Genomic DNA, 21019 nt, shown 5'->3' on the forward strand with positions numbered 1-21019 from the left:
TTTGATAAAGGAACAGAGTTGATACAATGAGCAGAGACAGTCTTTTCAACATATGGTGCTAGAACAACTAGACACCCACATACAAAAAAAAAAAAAAATGAATTGAGACACAGACCTTTCATCTGTCACAAAATTAACTCAAAATGGATCATAGTCCTAAATGTGAAAATAATATAGAATTCTAGATGACCTTAGGTATAGTGATTTTTTAGATATCAAAGGCATGATCCATGAAATAAATAATTGATAAAGTGGACGTCATTAAAATTGAAAACTTCTGCTCCATAAAAACACTGTCAAGACAAAAGAATGGGAAGATAAGTCACAGAACAGAGAAAATAAGTGCAACAGACACATCTGATAAAGGACTGTTAAGCAAAAATATGTAAAGAACTCTTAAAACTCGACAATAAGAAAACAACTCAATTAAAAACTAGGCCAAAGATCTTAAGAGTCACTTCAACAAAGATTACACAGATGGCAAATGAGTACATGAAAAGATGCTTAACAACCTATGTTATCAGAGAAATGCCATATAATCAGATACCACTACATATCTGTTAGAATGCCCAAAATCCAATACACTGACAACATCAAATGCTAACAAGGATGTGGAGCAACAGAAACTTTCATTCATTGTTGGTGAGAATGCAAAATTGTATAACCACTTTGAAAGACTGTGGCAGTTTCTTACAAAGCTAAGGACACTCTAACCAAAGGAGCCAACCATTGTGCTCTTTGGTACTTAGCCAAATGAACTGAAAATTTCAGTCCAAACAGAAGCCTGAAGACAGATGCTTATAGTAGCTTTATTTATAATTACCAAAACTTGGGGGCTAGCAAGATGTCCTTCCATAGGTAATTGGATAAATAAACTGCAAAATATATACACAATGGAGTATTATTTAGCACTAAAAGAAATGAGTTATCAAGCCATGGAAAGACATGGAAAAACCTTAAATGTATATTATTAAGTGAAAGAATGCTCATTTCTTTGCATTCTGACTGATCAACATTTTTCTTTTTGATTTCTTATTGGTTTTCTAAAAGTTGAGCACAGAGCATTCATTATCCTGAAGCCGAGAACTTCTGGATGAATGTGGTCAGATCACTGGAACAATGAAGCAAGACAGTTAAGAAAAGCACCTGACACAAAGTAAGCACTTTAAATATTTGTTTGAAGAATCAATGATTGAGAGGTCCTTACTTTGCAAACATAGAGTTCTAGTGACAAAACTGAAGTATTTTTTGACAGAAAATTGTAAATGTATCCTTTTTACTGGGGGTGTGTGGAGGAACATAATTCTGAAGTGCATGTCCTACTGATAATGACTAAAAATAAAATGATTAACAATAAACAACAGAACGACCAAGTAAATTGTGTTGAGTCTTTTAAGAGACTCACAATATTAGAATCATAATTTAATAATATAAAAGTAAATTTTTAAACAAGCAAAACAGAACCATGTTATTTATCTATTAAATAAAAACTGCTGGCCAGGCACAGTGGCTCATGCTTCTAATCAGAGCACTTTGGGAGGCTGAGAAAGGAGGATTGCTTGAGCCCAGTAATTCAAAGCTGCAGTGGGCCAGGATCATGCCAACATACTACAGCCTGGGTGACAGCGCAAGAGCCTGTCTCAAAAAGAAACAAAAAACAATTTAATTCAAGAAGAGCATGTACTAATAAACAAGGAAGAGAGCTCCTTAACTACCACTTCCACTTTTTCATTTAGAATCTTTAGTTTTCTTTACAAATGCAAAATGCTTTCATGTTTAGGATATTTTAATTACAAATAATTCTTTTTCTATCTATCTCTATTCAAAATATCAACAATATGACTACCTTCTAAACAATTTACATTTATGTACAACTATATATTGGCCTCCTGCTATATACCTTCATGAGGACCCTAAACTCTAAGCCATATCAAATTGTTTGTCTAACACCTCTGTGCAACTTGCGCATAAAGTATAGGCCCTATTTGTTTACTTAGCTAGAATACTCAGTTATAAATGACATGATTTCTTCAAGTGAAACAAAGAAAATGTCTTGATAAAAATACTCAGCTAGCCTCAGGAAAATCAAACTTTTAAAACTGATATTTAAGATACAGTAAACATACTAGACTAGTGTTGTCTTTATGTGATGCTTTATTCAATATTTAATTGATCTGATTTGTTCAAAATAAGGACAATATTTTTCTGATTGTTGATTATATTTTCTTTAAAATACAGATTCAACAAAATACATTCTCAGAAAAAGCAAAACTTTCTTTTTCATGCCTCTAATAATTTAGTGCTACTAATCTATCACAGGGGAAACCCAGAAACAATTATCGGAAAATACACACACACACACACACACACACACACACACACACAAATGCACATAGAGTCATTTTGTAGTCCTACATATCGTATTTCTGCTTCTTTCTTTAGAAGTTGTAATAGTGCCACAGAGTCACAGTTCCAAAAATGAGTGACCTACTGGCATAGAGTTTATGTCTTCTATGGATGTTTCTGGAGTATATAATTAATTTTCTTCTTGTTAGCCTGTGGGGAGTATAGACTTCACCAATCATCAGAGTGAGTAGTAGCACTAATAGAACACACTAAAGAAACAACACTTTAAGAACATCAGGAGCAACAGCTCTAGAATTACAGCCCTAGTAAGAAGGATCTCGCTATCCTAACTTGCCATGCTATTGCTTAAGACACTATATTACAACATACTCTATCTTTCTTAAAGAAGAAAGTCTAACACAGAATTTGTATAGATATTTGAGTGGTAGTTTTTAAAATGTGAGCATTTTTGTAATTAATCTGAGTTTGTGGTCTGAATTCGTGTTTCACTAAATTCTAATATGCTCTAATATTATTCTATATATTAACAAATTCCCTCTTGCACAAATACTCATAATCACATTATGACTTTAATTCCATGTCCTACCAAATAACCCCTAAGTACATGTCACTGAGTTGATTATAATAAGTTCCATACATGAAAAAATACACTCAAAATTTACATGTTCATGTCCACTTAGGATAAATGGATAAATAAAATGTGGTGTATACATACAATGGAATGTTATTTGGCCTTTAAAAAGAAATTCTGACATATACTATGTCCTGATGCTTGTTTACATGGATGAACCTTGAAGACATTATGCTGAGTAAAATTAGCCAGTTCACAAGAGGACAAATATTGTGATTCTACTTATTTGAAACACATAGAGTAGTCAAATACATGGACACAGAATGGAGAATGGCAGTTTTTAGGGGCTTGAGAGAGAAAGAAATGAGAAGTATATTATTGTTTAATGGGTACAGTGTTTCAGTTTTGGAAGATAAAAAAATTTCTGGAGATACATGGTGGTGACAGTTGCACAACAGTCTGAATGTGCTTACTGACATTGAATCATACACTTAAAAATGGTTAAAATGATAAATTCTGTTGTATATATATACACACACATATACATATATACACATATACATACATACAAACGTGTATATATACATACACACACACACACATATATATATATATATATATATATATATATGTGCAGTGGCGCAATCTTGGCTCACTGCAACCTCCTCCTCCTGGGTTCAAGTGATTCTCCTGCCTCAGCTTCCCAAGTAGCTGGGACTACAGGCACCCGCCACCACACCTGGCTAATTTTTATATTTTTAGTAGAGACGGATTTTCACCATGTTAGCCAGGATTGTCTAGAGCTCTTGACCTCGTGATCTGCCTGCCTTGGCCTCCCAAAGTGCTGGGATTACAGGCATGAACCACTGTGCCCAGCCTATATTTTACTACAATTTAAAAAAAAAAAAGTATATTAACATATTAATGTAAGAGCAAATATCTAAAACTAAGATATTTTTAGGCTAATACAGAATAATAACTGAAAGTAATGGAAGATATTCTTTGAATTTGGCAAGACCTGCAAAAAGTTGTTCATAAGCTTTTCGTAGGAAAGGTAATAAAGAAAAGACTTGGTAAAGGCTGCTTTCTTTAGGATCTAGAAAGCTGGCATTTTGAAGGGCTGAGAGGATAATTTTTCAGTCTTCAGTAAGTCTACTGGGTACATGCTCTATAGAAAGCTCTTGGCAAAAAGAATAGGATTTGGCACATGTAAAATTTTCATTTTAAGAATAACTTCTCCTCTAAAGCATTTTCTGATATCCCAACTCTTTAGAAAGATTTGCTCATTTGTTTTTTCCCTCCTTCTGAGGAACCCTATTCAAACATTTTATAACAAGTTGTAAGATGATTACAACAGTAATTTGTTGACATTTTTGTCACCTACTATAGGACACTAAGCTCCTCGAGGGTCTTTCAAACATTTAGCTCACAGTTGGCACTAAATAAATTTTTGTTCAATGGACTAATAGCTGAACAAGTGAACAATTTTATACATCAAACAAATAAATACTGAGTGCCTAACCTAAAATATATGAAGTTCAGTGGAAATAACAAAGCTAAAAAATTATATGGTCCCTGATTCAAGGTATTAAGCAAATCCAGTAATTCTCCTGTTACAGTTTGGATACCCCACCAAAATTTCATGTTGAATTGTAACCCCTAGCGTTGGAGGTGGGTCTTGTTGGCAGGTGTTTGGGCCATAAGGGTGGATCCCTCATGTCTTGATGCTGTTCTTAGACACTGAGTGAGTTCTCATGACATTTGGTGGCTTATAACTGTGTGGTACTTCTCCCCAACTCTCTCTCTTGCTTCTGCTTTTGCCATGTGAAATGCCTACTTCTGCTTCACCTTCCACCATGAGTAAAAGCTCCCTGAGGCCTCCCCAGGAGCTGAGGAGATGCCGGCACCGTGCTTCCTGTACAGTCTGAAGAACAACAAGCCAATTAAACCTCTTTATAAATTACCCAGTCTTAGATATTTCCTATATAGCAAAGCAAGACCTGCCTAACAGAGAACACTGGCACCAGGAGTTTTCCTATAAAAATACCTGAAAATGTGGAGGTGACTTTGGAACTGGGTAACAGGTAGAGGTTGGAAGAGTTTGGAGGGCTCAGAAGAAAACAGGAAGATGAGGGGAAATTTGGAGCTTCTTAGAGACAGGTTAAATGGTTGTGACCAAAATGCTAACAGTGATAAGGACAGTGAAATCTGGGCTGACAGGTCCAGTTTCTTTTTCACTTAAGTGCTAATATCCAAGACAATGGAAAAAAAAAGGCTACTAGGGCATTTCAGAGACCTTCACAGTAGCCTTTCCCATTACTAGCACAGAAGGCCTAGGAGGAAAGAATGAATTTGGGGGTCAGGGCGTCTGTCGTCTGCACAACCTCAGGACACTGCTCCTCGCAACCAGGCCACTGAAGCTCCAGCCTCGGCTCAGGGGACCCCAAGTACAGTTTGGGCTGCTGCCATTAAGGTGGAAGCCATAATCCTTGGCAGCTTCCCTGTGGTGTTAAGCCTGTGTGTGCAGAGAGTGCAAGAATTAAGGAGGTTTGGCAGCCTCCACCTACATTTCACAGGATGTCTGAGAAAGCCTGGGTGCCCACACAGAAGCCTACTGCAGGGGCAGAGCCCTCACAGAGAACCTCTACTAGGGTTGTTTCAAGGGGAAATGTGGAGTTAGAGGCCCCCACAGAGTCCTCACTAGGGTACTGCCTAGTGGAGCTGTGGGAAGGGGACCACCATCCTCCAGACCGCAGACTGGTAGAGCCACCAGCAGTTTACACCCTTTGCCTAGAAAAGCCACAGGCCCTCAAAAACCTGTGAGAGCAAGCACAAGGGCTGACCCCCAAGACATGAGGGATCCACCCTTATGGCCCAAACACCTGCCAACAAGACCCACCTCCAACGCTAGGGGTTACAATTCAATGTCACAGGGGAAGAGCTGCCCAAGGCCTTGTACCAGTGTGCCCTGGATGTGGGACATAGAGCCAAAGGAGATTATTTGGAGCTTTCAGGTTTAATGACTGCCCTGCTGGGTTTCAAACTCACCTGAGACCTGTAGCCCCTTTTCTTGTGGCCGATTTTTCCATTTTGGAATAGAAATGTTTTCCCAATGCCTATACCCTCATTGTATCTTGGTAGTAAATAACTTGGTTTGTATTTTGTAGGTTCATAGGTGGAAGGAACTTGCCTTGTCTCAGAAGAGACTTTGGACTTTTGAGTTAATGTTGGAATGAGTTAAGACTTTGGGGAACTGTTGGGAAAGGCATGAGTGTATTTTACAATGTAAGAAGGACATGAGATTTGAGAGGGGCAAGGGGCGGAATCATACAGGTTGGATGTCCTGCCCAAATCTTGTGTTCAATTGTAATCCCCAATGTTGTAGGTAGGGCCTGGTGGGAAGTGTTTGGGTCATGTGGGAAGATCCCTCATGGCTTGATGCTGTCCTGGGATAGTGAGTGACTTCTCATGAGAGCCGGTCATTTAGAAGTATGTGGCACATCCCCTCCCCTGCCACACACTCACTCTCTTGCTCTTGCTTTCACTACGTGAGGGGCCTGCTCTTGATTCACCCTCCCCCATGAGTAAAAACTCCCCGAGGCCTCCCCAGAAGCTGAGCAATGTTGGTTCCATGGTTGTACAGCCTGTAGAATGGTGAGCCAATTAAACCTCTTTTCTTTATAAATAGCTCAGTCTCAGGTATTTCTTTACAGTAACTCTAAAACAGCCTAACACACCCCCAAATAGGTTAATACTGTAAATATCATTTTTAAAAGATAAAAATAAAGTACTACAGGTAATATGTATAAACAAGAATAATCACACACTATTGTGGGTGAAGGAGGAGATCAGGAAAGGCTTGATGAGGAGCTAACATCTGACCCAGACATTAAAGTGTAGATGTTGTTTAAATAGGGGTAGGTAGGAAAACATGAGTATATTTGTGTAAAAACAACAATGGCATAGTAACTGTAAGTTACAACAGAAGTTCTCAAATCTTTGGTCTCAGGTCACCTTTACACTTTTAAAAATTATTAAGAATCCCTCCCCCCATGAAAAAAACTTCTGTTTTTGTGAGTGACCTGTATCTGTACTTACTGTATTAAACTGAGAAATTTAAAAATCACATATACATTCCATTAGTCATCAGAGTAATGACATCATCGAACATCTTTAGCCTCTGGACAGCTCTATGGTATATTCATACTAGAATAAGGGCAAAGAGAAGTAAGGCAAATAACATATTATATGAGTATTAAAGAGTTTTGACCTCACAGCCACCTTGACAGGGTCTTAGAGACATCCTAGACACATTTTCAGAACTCCTGGATGGCAGAGTAAAAAGGTGAGAGTAAGGAAGCTAAACAGGCAGAGCTAGAATTCACCCAGTGTTACTGAAGGCCAAGCCATAGATTTTAAAACAGACAAATATTAAAGATTTTTGCTAAAAAGAAGTCATAAAATTGTGAGCTGACTTTAGAAGGATTCATTTAGGACAGAAAGAGGTGAGGAAGCATGGGAATGTAGACTAGAAGCCAGCTAGAGGCCAACAGAGTATATACCAGTGTTAACTGTTATGGTTCCTTTAAAATGCCTGTATTTTCTTTCTTGCAGGGTAGAATGCTGCAAGAAAGAAAATGCAAGCATTTAAAGGAACCATAACAGTTACAAAGAATCAGGAGACAATACATGATGGTATAGGATGCCAAAGGAAGAATACATTTCAAGGTGGGACTGATTAAGTAAAGAACATCAGCCAGGCACAGTGGCTCATGTCTGTAATCCCAGCACATTGGGAGGCAGAGGTGGGAGGATCATTTGAGCTCAGCAATTCAAGGTTACAGTGAGCTATGATAATAGCACTATGTAGCCTAGGAAACACAGCAACACCCAGTCTCAAAAAACAAAAACACCAAAAAAGGAAGGAAAGGAAAGGAGGGGAGAGAGCGGAGAGGGGAGAAGGGAGAGGGGAGAGGGGAGACAGGAGAGGGGAGAGGGGAGACAGGAGAGGGGAGAGGGAAGAGGAGGGAGGGGGAGGGGGACAGAGGAGGGGGAGGGGGAATGGGGAACTAGAAAGGGGAAGGGAAAGGAAACGAAAAGGAAAGGAAAGGAAAAGAAAAGAAAGCAAAGGAAAGGAAAGGAAGAAAGAGAGGAAGAAAGAAAGAAAAGAATGAAAATTGAAAAAAAAGAAAAAGAAATTATGAAGGAATTGGTAATCTATAATAGAGGAGTGTATATGATTGACCAGATTTCAAGAAATAAAGGAGAAAATGGAATATGAGGCAGTTCTGACATAAGCAAAGATAACTCATTTGAAACTCTGATAATAAAATAAAGGATAGTGAGCAACTCCTTTGATTTGAAACTGAATAAAGTAATTGTTGATGAGGAGAATATTAAGGAAAAAAAGGATTGACAATGGAGCAAGGTTTCAGGGAAGCTGGGAGAAAATTAGGTAAAAGAAATTGCGGCACTATTCACAATAGCAAAGACTTGGAATCAACCCAAATGTCCATCAGTGACAGACTGGATTCAGAAAATGTGGCACATATACACCATGGAATACTATGCAGCCATCAAAAAGGATGAGTTTGCGTCCTTTGTAGGGACATGGATGCAGCTGGAAACCATCATTCTTAGCAAACTATCACAAGAAGAGAAAACCAAACACCGCATGTTCTCACTCATAGGTGGGAACTGAACAATGAGATCACTTGGACTCGGGAAGGGGAACATCACACACTGGGGCCTATCATGGGGAGGAGGGAGGAGGGAGGGATTGCATTGGGGAGTTATACATGAAAAGACCCTTCTTAACTGTGCAACAGAGCTAAAGGAAAAAGGTTAGCTAAGAGTGTAGGGTATTAGTGTATAAGAGAAAAACGAGCAGAGGAATTCAGTGAACGGACATTATGGAATTCAGCAGAGAGGGGATACTATGTAGAAATAAAACTAAGGTAAAAAGAAAAGTGGAAATTAAAGAATAAAAAACTAAAAATAAATTGTATTTACCATGAGTATGCATAATCAACCAAGGATGAAAGACCATCACAAGTTAAAAGTCCAATATTCCAACTGGAATGCAAATGAATTTCTCAGGTGGGTGGAAAGAAAGAAGAAATATTGCTTTACACTAGAACTGCATTGTCTAATATTGGTAGATTCTAGTCACACGTGATTCTTTAAATCTAAATTTGTTAAAATTAAATCAAACTTAAACATCAGTTATTTGACAGATTTCAAGTATTCAGCAATCTTGTGTGGCTAATGGCTACCATATTGAACTATGTAGATTGCGAACATTTCTTTTTCTAAAAAAACTTTTATTTTAGAATTCAGGAGGTAAATGTGCAGGCTTGTTACCTGGGTATAGTGCGTGATGCTGAGGTTTGGGGTATGAATGATCCCATCACCCAAGTACTAAGAATAGTACCTTTTAGTTAGTACTGTCACCTAGGCTGGAGTGCAATGATGTGATCACAGCTCACTCCAAGCCTCAAACCCCTTGGTTCAAACGATCCTCCCACCTCAGCCACCCAAGCAGCTGAGATTACAGGTACATGCCACCATACCTGGGTAATTTTTAATTTTTTGTAGAGATGGGGCCTCACTATGTTTACCCAGTCTGGTCTTGAACTCTTGACCTCCGGAAATCCTGCCTCCTAAACCTTCCAAAGTGCTTGGATTACAGGCATGAGCCACCGCACCCAGACAAGAGTAAGTATTTCTATCACAACAGTAAGTTCTGTCATATACAGCTGCCCTAGATGCACTGTTTTGTTTTGTTTCTGAGACAGAGTCTCACTCTTGTCGCTCAGACTGGAGCACAATGGCGAGATCTCGGCTCACTGCAACCTCCGGCTCCGAGGTTCAAGCAATTCTCCTGCCTCAGCCTCCCGAGTTGCTGGGATTACAGGTGGCTGCCACCACACCTGGCTAATTTTTATATTTTTATAGAGGCAGGGTTTCACCGTGTTGGCCAGGCTAGTCTCAAGCTCCTGACCTCAAATGATCCACACACGTCGGGCTCCCAAAGTGCTGAAATTACAGTCATGAGCCACCACACCCGGCCGATGCACTTATAAGGATAGAAAATAATGTATTCTATACTATCTAGATTTAAGTACTTATTATGCATCAGACACCTTGCTAATCACCTCACATATGTAATTGCATGCAATCCACACAATGCTGTTTTGAGATAGGTTCTATTACAATTTTATTTCACAGATGACAAACAGATTATGAGAGAAATAATTTGTTTTTATGTCACACTGTAGCAGAGGCAAGATTTAACGCCACAGCTTTCTGACTCCAAAGACAGTTGTATTAGGAAGAAGCCTAATCTTTTAAACATTTTTAAAATGTTTAAAATCCTCGCAGTTTTAACCTGGATAGTCTTTTCCTTGGATAATCAAAATACAATGAAATACGCAAGGAATAGGAGTGCAGAGGTAACATAAATAAATTAATGAAAATAAAATATTTATGCAATATTGAGATACCAACTTGAAACATTTTAGATTTGAAAGTGCAAAAAGTAAAGTTAGCATAGTGACTTTCCTGCAACTTATTTTATCAGTGAGTTCATGTCAGGTGGGAAAGGTATTGTTGCCATGGGAACTACCAGAATACTACCATTTTATACTTATATAACACCTTTCATTTGATGAACTCAAAGAGACTTATAAACATTAATTCATCAATAGTCCTTTTTATTGAAAGTGCATCAAAATTTACCTACTAGCATACAACAACAATTGTAAATCAAACAAAAGGGAACTTCATTGCTCTCTAACAGATACACATAGCTTATCCACCATCTGCTACTATTTAAGAAGAAAGAAGTAGAGACAGTAATCTTGTACAGACATTCACCTTTTTGTTTCATGTACCAAACTAAAACTATCTCCTATTGTTTTATTGTCAAAAATATGCAGCTCTTCTTCCACCCACTCCTTAATTTCTTTTTTCATGTGTTCAGTTAATTGCCTGGGAATATTTTTTTAAATGCCATTACATACACTTACCTGTGCAGCTCTAACCACTAAGATATTCACTGGCTTATATCTGATACTTTATTTAAAGGATCTGACCTCATTTTAAATCAGAAAGAGTAAACTGGAATATGAAAGGGGTATGGGTGTGTGTGTAATTAAAAGTTTGAAAACTGAAATGTAAAAAATCCTTAGTTGTTCATGTGGTTTTTTTCCTTAAATTATTAAAATAAAATGTTTGTTTCAATATTCCAAAAACCTAACAAAATAGTAGGCTAGAAAATTTAGGTCAGGGCAACGGTCTATTCAGTACAATATTTTTTTAATAGAGCCATCCAAGGCAAATTTATGGGATTACAAATTCTTAGATAATTTTATGAAGCTGTCTTTTTAAAAAAAAAAAGTAACTTGCCACCAATAACTTAGTAGGACCCATTAATCAATAATAGTTGCACACGGTTTTCGAATTTGTATTTTTCAGTTGGCACACTTTACTATTTTCTGAGCTAATGTCATTTCTGAGCTAATGTCTGAAATATTCCATCAGTCAATTAAGTCACAAGGCCATCCCTGATTCAAGGGAATGTAGAAATAGACTGGGAGGTGCTGCAAAGTCACATGTTTGTTGTTGTTGTCGTTGATTTAAAAAAAAAAAAAAAAAAAAAAGGCTGGGCACAGTGGCTCACATCTGTTATCCCAGCACTCTGGGAGGCCGACACAGGCAGATCACCTGAGGTCAGAAGTTTGAGACCAGCCTGGCCAAAATGATGAAACTTGTCTTTACTAAAACTACAAAAATTAGCTGAGCGTGGTGGCACACCCCCCGCAATCCCAGCTACTCAGGAGGCTGAGGCAAGAGAACTGCTTGAACCTGGGAGGTGGAGGTTGCAGTGAGCTGAGATGGCACCATTGCACTACAGCCTGGGTGACAGAGCAAGACTCTGTCTCAAACAGCAACAACAACAAAAACATACATTCAAGGATGGAAAGAATTTGTAGACATTTTTGCAACCTACCACAGAGAGAAATCTTTCTAAAATGTAGTCTGCCTAAACTTCTTATGAGTGATAATTTAGAATTTATTGCCTCAAGATTATTGTCAGGAAAAGCCATCATTAACAAGTGCATCATTTTACAGTTTTGTATATATTCAGATTTATCTTTTGTAATGTCATATTTCCAGCTATTATCACTGCTCCTGTTCGAATGTTCCCATCTAATCCTCCCTATTAATCCTCTCCCAACACAAACACATATTTAACTTGCTTCTCCTGCTGAAAGCTTGTTTTATGATTGAGAAATCATATAACACAAAACTGTCATATATTCTATAAACAAGGGCTAATAAGAAGGTACCAGATACTTCTGAGACTCAAACATCTTTCTCTGATTACTATTATGTTCTGGTTATATCTGTCATTCCAGTCAAAGAATCACTCTATATGAAAGATGGTATTATGAGCAATTAAAGAAATTTTCACCCTACTAACTAATCTATTTTATAATGTTAGGTCACTGAGCATAATTGGCCCATAATTTTTTAACAGCTGATTTCAGTGTAAACAACGTTAACATACTTAGAATAATTATCCTTTTTATAACCCAGTTTGCCTATATTTATTTATTAAGCATTTTGAGTTTTGAATTCTGTTGCTTTTCATCAATAACTTTTGTACCTCATTTGTATTCTTCCAGCTATTCTACTTCTACTGTTCATCGGTTGAAATGGTCATCAAAATGTAATAAGTTGATCGAAGAGTCTCAGATATTACTTGAGAATATATTCCGTTTATGAAAGATGCATCTGTATTTGACTTGGTAAGATAATAAATTCAAGAAAAGCCCAACTGGGACCTCTAACATACTCTTCTACAATATATGAATTTTATACTAAATAAGACTATAATATTCTCCTCTACAAGTGGAAACCACATTCCCATAGGAAATCGAGATGCTTAATTATTAATAGTTTACCCAGGTTTTCTCTGCCTACCATGGAACCTTAAACTTCATCACAGCCTAAGCACTGTAAAACATTATAATTTATGTTCATATAAATGAAACTCTCTAGACATTCTTCAGCTAGTCTACTACTTAATATTTCTGATGTTTTTAAGACAGAAAAGTTCTCTGCATTCAACCTGAGAAAGACAATGTCAAAATAAATTTATATATCAAATAAATACTGTCAGAAGCATTGCTATAAGGCTGATAATGTTTTAAAGTGTTGTGCCAGTAAAATGAATAGTTATGATAAGTAAAATTACTGATAGTGTTTTTTGTTTGTTTGTTTAATTTCAGGATGTGAATATCTACAATGTCCTTAGTGCTCTTCTGAGATCCTTTGTTTCATTCTGTCATAAAGTTCTGGTGTTCCTGGGCCATTCCAGAACTCTGACATTAGCCTAGCCCAATCCTATGCTTTTCAAAAGGTGATCCTATAATGCTATTTTTCTTTGTCACCAGATAATTGACAAAATTAGTCAACTCCTAACCATCTCCTGCTTTGCATAGGAACATTAACCAATCACAGGATATCCACCAAACACAGAATAATGTAGGGATTAAGACACATAACCCACAAGTAAATCCTGTTTTTATAACTTGAAAATATATCCAGAATTCAGCTTCTTGAATTACCATCCGCCATTACCTGCACAACTACCAACTAGATCCAAGCCACCATCATTGCTAATGTGCATTATTACCACAGCTTCCTAGTCTTTCTGGTTTTGCCTTTGATCCCATTGTCTACTCTCAACACAGCAGTCAACATGATTATGTTAAAACAGAAACAAGATCACTTTTCAAAACTCTCTTCCCAAATTTCTATAATAGCTTTTTTTATTGGGGGTTAAAAACCAAAGTGCTTATAATTATCTAGAAATTCTAATAGAGTTTGGCCCTTCTCTATCTATCTGGCTTCATCTCCTACTCCTCTTTCTCTTACTCCCTGGCCTCCTAGTTGTTCTTTAAGCATACAAGGTATGCTCCCATGTAAGGGAATCTGCACTTGCTCAAGGATTTTCCTGGAATATTTTTCCCCCAAAGTAACAGTTTATCTGGTTTGCTCACTTCCTTCATGACTCTGCTTAAAAATGGCTATGGTCTGGCGCAGTGGCTCACGCCTCTAATCCCAGCACTTTGGGAGGCCAAGGCGAGTGGATCACAAGGTCAGGAGATCAAGAGCATCCTGGCTAACACCGTGAAACCCTGCCTCTACCAAAAATACAAAAAAAACTAGCCGGGCATGGTGGTGGGCTCGTGTAATCCCAGCTACTCGGGAGGCTGATGCAGGAGAATCACTCGAACCCGGGAGGTAAAAGTTGCAGTGAGCTGAGATTGTGCCATTGCACTCTGGCCTGGGCAACAGAGCAAGACTTCATCTCACAAACAAAAGAAAAAGAAAACAATGACTTTAATAGAAAGGCCTTCTTTCGATGCTTTCGTCATGAAATCTTTGCCTGTGCCTATGTCCTAAATGGTACTGCCTAGATTTTATTCTAGGGTTTTTACAGTGTGGGGTTTTACATTTAAATCTTTAATCATCTTGAGTTAATTTTTGTACAAAGTGTAAGGAAGGGATCCAGTTTCAATGTTCTGCATATGGCTAGCCAGTTCTCCCAGGACCATTTATTAAATAGAGAATCCTTTCCCCATTGTTTGTTTTTATCAGGTTTGTCAAAGATCAGATGGTTGTAGAAGTGCTGTCTTATTTCTGAGTTCTCTATTCTATTCCATTGGTTTACATGTTTGTCTTTGTACAAGTACCATGCTGCTTTGTTTACTGTAGCCTTGTAGTAAACTTTGAAGTCAGGCAGCATGATGCCTTCAGCTTTGATCTTTTTGCTTAGAATTATCTTGGTTATGTGGGCTCTTTTTGATTCCATATGAATTTTAAAATAGATAATCTTAATTCTGTGAGGAATGTCAATGGTAGTTTAATGGGAATAGCACTGAATCTGTAAATTACTTTGGGCAATATGACCATTTTTACTATATTGATTCTTTCTATCCATGAGCATGGAATGTTTTTCCATTTGTTTGTATCTTCTCTGATTTCCCTGAGCAGGGTTTATAGTTCTCCTTGAGGAGGTCAAAAACAATTGCAATAAAAGCAAAATTGACAAATGGGATCTAATTAAACTAAAGAGTTTCTGCACAGCAAAAGAAACTATCATCAGAGTGAACGGCTAACCTACAGAAGGGGAGAAAATGTTTGCAAACTATCCATCTGACAAAGGCCTAATATCCAGAGTCTACAAGAATCTTAAGCAAATTTACAAGACAAAAACAAACAACCCGATTAAAAAGTGGGCAAGGACATGAACACACACTTCTCAAAAGAAGACATTTTTGCAGCCAACAAACAGGAAAAAAAGCTCAACATCAATGATCATTAGAGAAACGCAAATAAAAACCACAAAAGATACCACCTTGGCTGTGCATGGTGGCTCACACCTGTAATCCCAGCACTTCGGGAGGCCAAGGTGGGTGCATCACCTGAGATTGGGAGTTGGAGACCAGCCTGATCAACATGGAGAAACTCTGTCTCTACCAAAAAAATACAAAAAAATTAGCCAGGCGTGGTGGTGCATGCCTGTAATCCCAGCTACTCAGGAAGCTGAGGCAGGAGAATCACCTGAACCCGGGAGCAGAGGTTGCGGTGAGCCGAGATTGTGCCATTGCACTCCAGCCTGGGCAACAAGAGCAAAACTCTGTTTCAAATAGAAAAAGATACTATCTCATGCCAATCAGAATGGCTATTATTAAAAAGTCAAGAAACAAGAGCCTGCTGGTGAGGCTATGGAGAAATAGGAATACTTTTATACTGTAAGTGGGAATGTAAATTCGTTCAACCATTGTGGAAGACAGTGTGGTGATTCCTCAAAGACCTAGAACCAGAAATACCATTTGACCCAGCAATCTCATTACTGGGTATATACTCAAAGGAATATAAATCATTCTATTATAAAGATACATGCACACGTATGTTAATTGCAGCACGATTCACAATAGTAAAGACATGGAATCAACTCAAATGTCCATCAATGATAGACTGCATAAAGAAAATGTAATACATACACATAATGGAATACTATGCAGCCATACAAAGGAAAGAGATCATGTCCTTTGCAGTGATATGGATGGAGTTGGAAGCCATCATCTTCACCAAACTAACACAGGAACAGAAAACCAAACACCACATGTTCTCACTTACAAGTGGGAGCTGAACAGTAAGAACACCTGGACACAGGGAGGTGAACGAACAACACACACTGAGGCCTATTGGGGGAATGGGAGAAAGGAGAACATCAGGAGAAACAGGTCATGCATGTTGGGCATAATAGCTGGGTGATGGGTTGATAAGTGCAGCAAACCACCATGGCACACGTTTACCTATGTAATAAACCTGCACATCCTGCACATGTACCTCAGAACTTAAAATGCAATAAAATAAAATAACAGAAAGGCCTTCTTTGTTTACTTTATATAAAATGGTAAATACTTTTCCCAAAACTAGGCATTACTTTTCCCCCTTACACTGATTTTCAGTTCATTACTGAACATAATGCTATCTGACATTCTATACATATAATGAAACATGAGTTCCATAGAGCAGGGACTTTGTCTTGTTCATTACTATATCTGCTATGCCAAAAGGAGTATCTGGAACACAAGATAAAAACAGTAAATATTTCTGAATGACAAATAAGGGTTAAGTTTGAATCCTAGTTCCATCATGTACCAGCGGTCTGGAAAAAACACTTAGCTCCTCTGTGGTTCAGTTTACTCATTGTAAATTTGAAATAATAATAATTAATGACAATATTGACCTCGTTTGGCTGTTATGAGGATAAAAACAGTAAACACATATAATGTGCTTAGAACAATGCCTGGCATGAAATAAGTGTTACATCAACTTTCAGCTACTATTAATTTCAGTAAGTCTACTAAACGGTCAACCTCACATAGCAGTAACCTTTCCTGAGGACAAGGATAAACTAAAAAATAAGCCTACTCCATATTTTTCTTTTCCCTCTCTTCAGTCTTTTATTGTTATGCATATTTATTTTTAAAACTCAGTTACATATCCAATAGTAAACAAAAACTCACACATTCTAAACTAAATGGCACAAGTCAAATTTTCCAGTCACAAGGAAACTAAATTATCATTTATGGAGTTTTTTTTTTTTTCATTTTAAATTGTTTTTCTTTCATTGTGATGGTTAATTTTATTAAGTGTCTACTTGACTGGGCCATAAGGTGTCCAGATACTTGGTTAAACATTATTTCTGGGTGTGTCTGTGAGGGGTTTCTGGATGAAATTAACATCTGAATTGACAGGCTGGGTAAACCAGATGGTCTCCTCAATGTGAATGTGCCTTATATAATCCATTAAAGGCTGAATAGAATAAATAGCTGAACAACAAAAAATTCTCTCTCTTTCTCTGTCTATCTGTCTTTAAGATGGGACATTGGTCTTCTCCTGCCTTCAGATACAGACTGGAACTTATACCATTGGAGACTATAACTTACACCATTGGCTCTCCTGGTTCTCAGGTCCTCAGATTAGAATTGGCATGACAACATCAAAAGATCTTGGATGTTTTAGCCTCCATAATTATGTGAGACAATTTTTTATAGTAAATCAATCTCTCATCTGTGTGTGTGTGTGTGTATGTGTGTCTGTGCATGTGTATGTGTGTCTGTGTGTGTTTGCATATTCGCATGCATGTTTACCTATATGTGTTTCCCCTATTGGTTCTGTTTCTCTGGAGAACCCTAATATACCCAGGTACTTCTAAAAATATTTTAAGAAAAACTCTTTATTTATTGACCCCTTCGTACTATTATTGCATTTGTTATGTGCTGGATACTATGTGATGTTTGCAAAGCTAATATATCCTTTTATCCTCAAAGAACTTCCAGCCCAGGAGTGGACTATAAACATGCAAAACAAATAAAATCCATTACATTTGATGAATACTATGTTAAAAACATGATCAGTGGACATAAGACTGCCATTCATTCTAGGACTCCAGAAAGGTTTCAAGGAGAAGGCCGTGTGCCAGTTAGACAAATACTACTAAATAGAAATTGTGATTCACTAAAAGAGTAACAAAAGGGATATAAAAGAGAAGGGAGGGATATAAGAAGTCTAAAGGAAGTAGAATAAATAGGATTTTGTCACTAACTGAGTGTGTGAAAAAAAGAAACAGGTTAGCACTCCTCTGTCTGAACTGGTATAAAAGATGATAATGATTACCTCTTTTACTAGATTCAATTTTAAATGTCTGTGAAATATCAAGGTGTTAGAGATATGTATTAACAGGCAGATAATGAGATACTCAGGTAAAGAGCTTAGAAAAAGTTCTGGATTATAGATTTGCAAATTTCTGGAATATATTCATAGATAAAGAACATATAATAACAAACCGGTATTACACACTACATAAGGAAGATACAGAATACTATGTCTAAAATCCTATTTGAGCAAAGCTGTAGCTATACAGTTAGAGAAGATTTTCATGATATTATTTTATAAAAGACTGTGATAAAGAATAAAAAAATGATACATAGAAACACATTTAAACAAAATGCAAAGATTCCCAACTTGCCTTTTCAATATAAAGGCATTCAGTGAAAGAAAGCCAAATGTGAAATATTAAAATATAGTCCTGAAAAGACAATTATATGTGATACGATATAGTCCACCACAATTTTTTTTTTAAATAAGCCTTGGCGAATCTTAATGAAAGTGTAGTTAACAGTCCACTGCACATTTTCTTCTCAACCATCTGGTAACTCTGCATACCTTTACAAAAGGAGCTAATTATAACGACAGTTCACTCAACAAGGATTCTAAAAGGCATCTTGCAAAAGGCACACGCTTTAGGAGTAAGACGAGGATTTGAAACCAGGCATCGATGCTTATTAGTTGTGTGACCTGAATCCCTCGTGATTAGAACCATGCCTACTACACTGTAAATGCTCAATAAATATTTATTGAAAAAAATGAATGACTTAGTTACCTAGGACTTATTTGAATATCGGTTTACTAATCCATAATACGTACCCAACAGCCCATAAGTTCCAAAACTCTCTAAGTTTGTAGTAAGTGAGAAATAACATATATAAGGCCCTGTAAAGTGTCTGGCCAATAAATTAATAAATATTACTTCTTTTATCTTATGTTTACATGGCTTAATGATTTAAAAGTTGCAACTAAAAAATTTTGACTCTATGTCTGCTTTAAAATTTGGGGGTCTCATTAGAAAAGTACATTATTAAATAAACAAGCCCAAGATTTTAAGTTTGATGAGAGTATTTGTTTTGTTCACTCCATTATCGCTGGCCCAGATTTAGCTAGATAAGTATTTGTTAAATAAACTGATTTAAAGGCTCTTTGAAAACTGCTCTTATTCAGGGTGGTATTTTAGCTTTAGGAAAAAAATTGCTTAACTTTAAGAATACTCTTTATAGTCTCTCCAATTAGCTTGTTTCTGAATATCATACATACAAAGATACTGTATATCATTTTATACGACTGGAAGAAACTCTGGCTTCTACTTCCAGTATTTCAAATCCATCATGTCACTGTAACTGTGTAGAAATGTTCAATAAGTTTTCAAATCATCTTTATACCACATTCTAATGCCAGAGAACAATCACCTTTATATCTTATTTCTATATAGCTCATATTTGTTCTTGACTAATTCTGACAATTTCTTCTACAATAACCCTTTAGTACAGTTTTGTACAAATGTATTTCAGAAAATGAAATACTTACACAAGGAAAATAAACTTTGGAACTTAAAAATTTTTTTCTATCCTTTTTAATTGAATAAATTTTATACACTTAGAAGATTTAAAAGTGCACAAACATTCACAAACACACGTGTAAGTCTTATAAACATGAAAACAAAAAAAATCTTTCAATTACAAAACTCTTTTGATACATGGCATCTTCAGCTCTATGAATAATCTGAGATAAATTAATTTGAAAAAGCAATGAGGGAACTAAAATGCCAAGTAAATGAACCACTAACAATATTCATATCCTAAGTGTCAAACAAAAAGCTATGATATAACATTAGTATCCCTCTATTTCTTTCACATAATGTTGGATATTGCACATGTTAAGTTGGATATATAGATACTCACAGCTTCCTCAACTTTAAAAGTGAGTACGTTTTGTGAAAGTATGTGAGGCTTTAGAGGACAGGAGGAAAACTTCCACATATTTCATATATGCTAAAATGGCTGGCAGTACCACAAAAAAACTGCTGAAGTGTTTCCTGCATTCATCTTCTATTTTTCTCATTCTTCTTATGAATAGGTATAAATATTCATGTATTCATTTATTCATTCTCTAAATATTTGAGCATCAATTATGTTCAGGGCACTGTGGAATTCACTTTGCAGAGGAAAAAGAGAGAAAGGATGGCAATATTAATATTAGGTATATCGAAATAAAGGCAAGAAATCTTCAACTGGACCAAGAGGGTAGAAAAAAGGTATAATCCATAATGAAAAAATAATGATTATGAACCTTTATAAAATGAATAAAATAGAATGTATATATAAAGAAAACACTATTAGAAATGCAAGGTAAAACTAACAGAAACATGAATGTTTGGGAAGTATTTAACGTGCCAGTACTAGTATATCAGTACTTATGTATCATCTTTATAAGAATAAATAAAAACAATTGATAAATAGAAATAGATATACAGGTATAATAAAATTAAATAAATAATCTGTATCAAAAGTCCTATGTTTCATAAACTATACCACACCCACTAACATTCAAAATAGTTTACAGTATTGACCATATCTCACACACACACACACACAAACATCCCATAGGAAGAATAAAAACCAAAAATGTGCTTAGTTGAAAATTACAGATATTCTCAAAACAATTTGGGGGGTAAGAGGGTAATCATAACTGTCTATCCAAGAGGAGCTTAAGGAGACATGACCACTAAATTTAACATGGCATCCTGGATGATGTGGTTTCCAGAAAAAGGACATTAGGCAAAAGGCAACAAACTGTGAATAAATATGGACTTGAATT

General features: G+C 36.6%; 1 protein-coding gene across 1 annotated transcript in view; it reads right to left on the minus strand.

Moving 5' to 3' along the window:
- The window catches only part of FOXP2 (forkhead box P2), a 624730-nt gene that overhangs the window by 422275 nt on the left and 181436 nt on the right, over positions 1–21019 (minus strand). The window lies entirely within an intron of this gene.

The sequence above is a fragment of the Trachypithecus francoisi genome, unplaced genomic scaffold, assembly GCF_009764315.1.
Source record: "Trachypithecus francoisi isolate TF-2019V2 unplaced genomic scaffold, Tfra_2.0 Lachesis_group4, whole genome shotgun sequence".
Lineage (NCBI taxonomy): Eukaryota > Metazoa > Chordata > Mammalia > Primates > Cercopithecidae > Trachypithecus > Trachypithecus francoisi.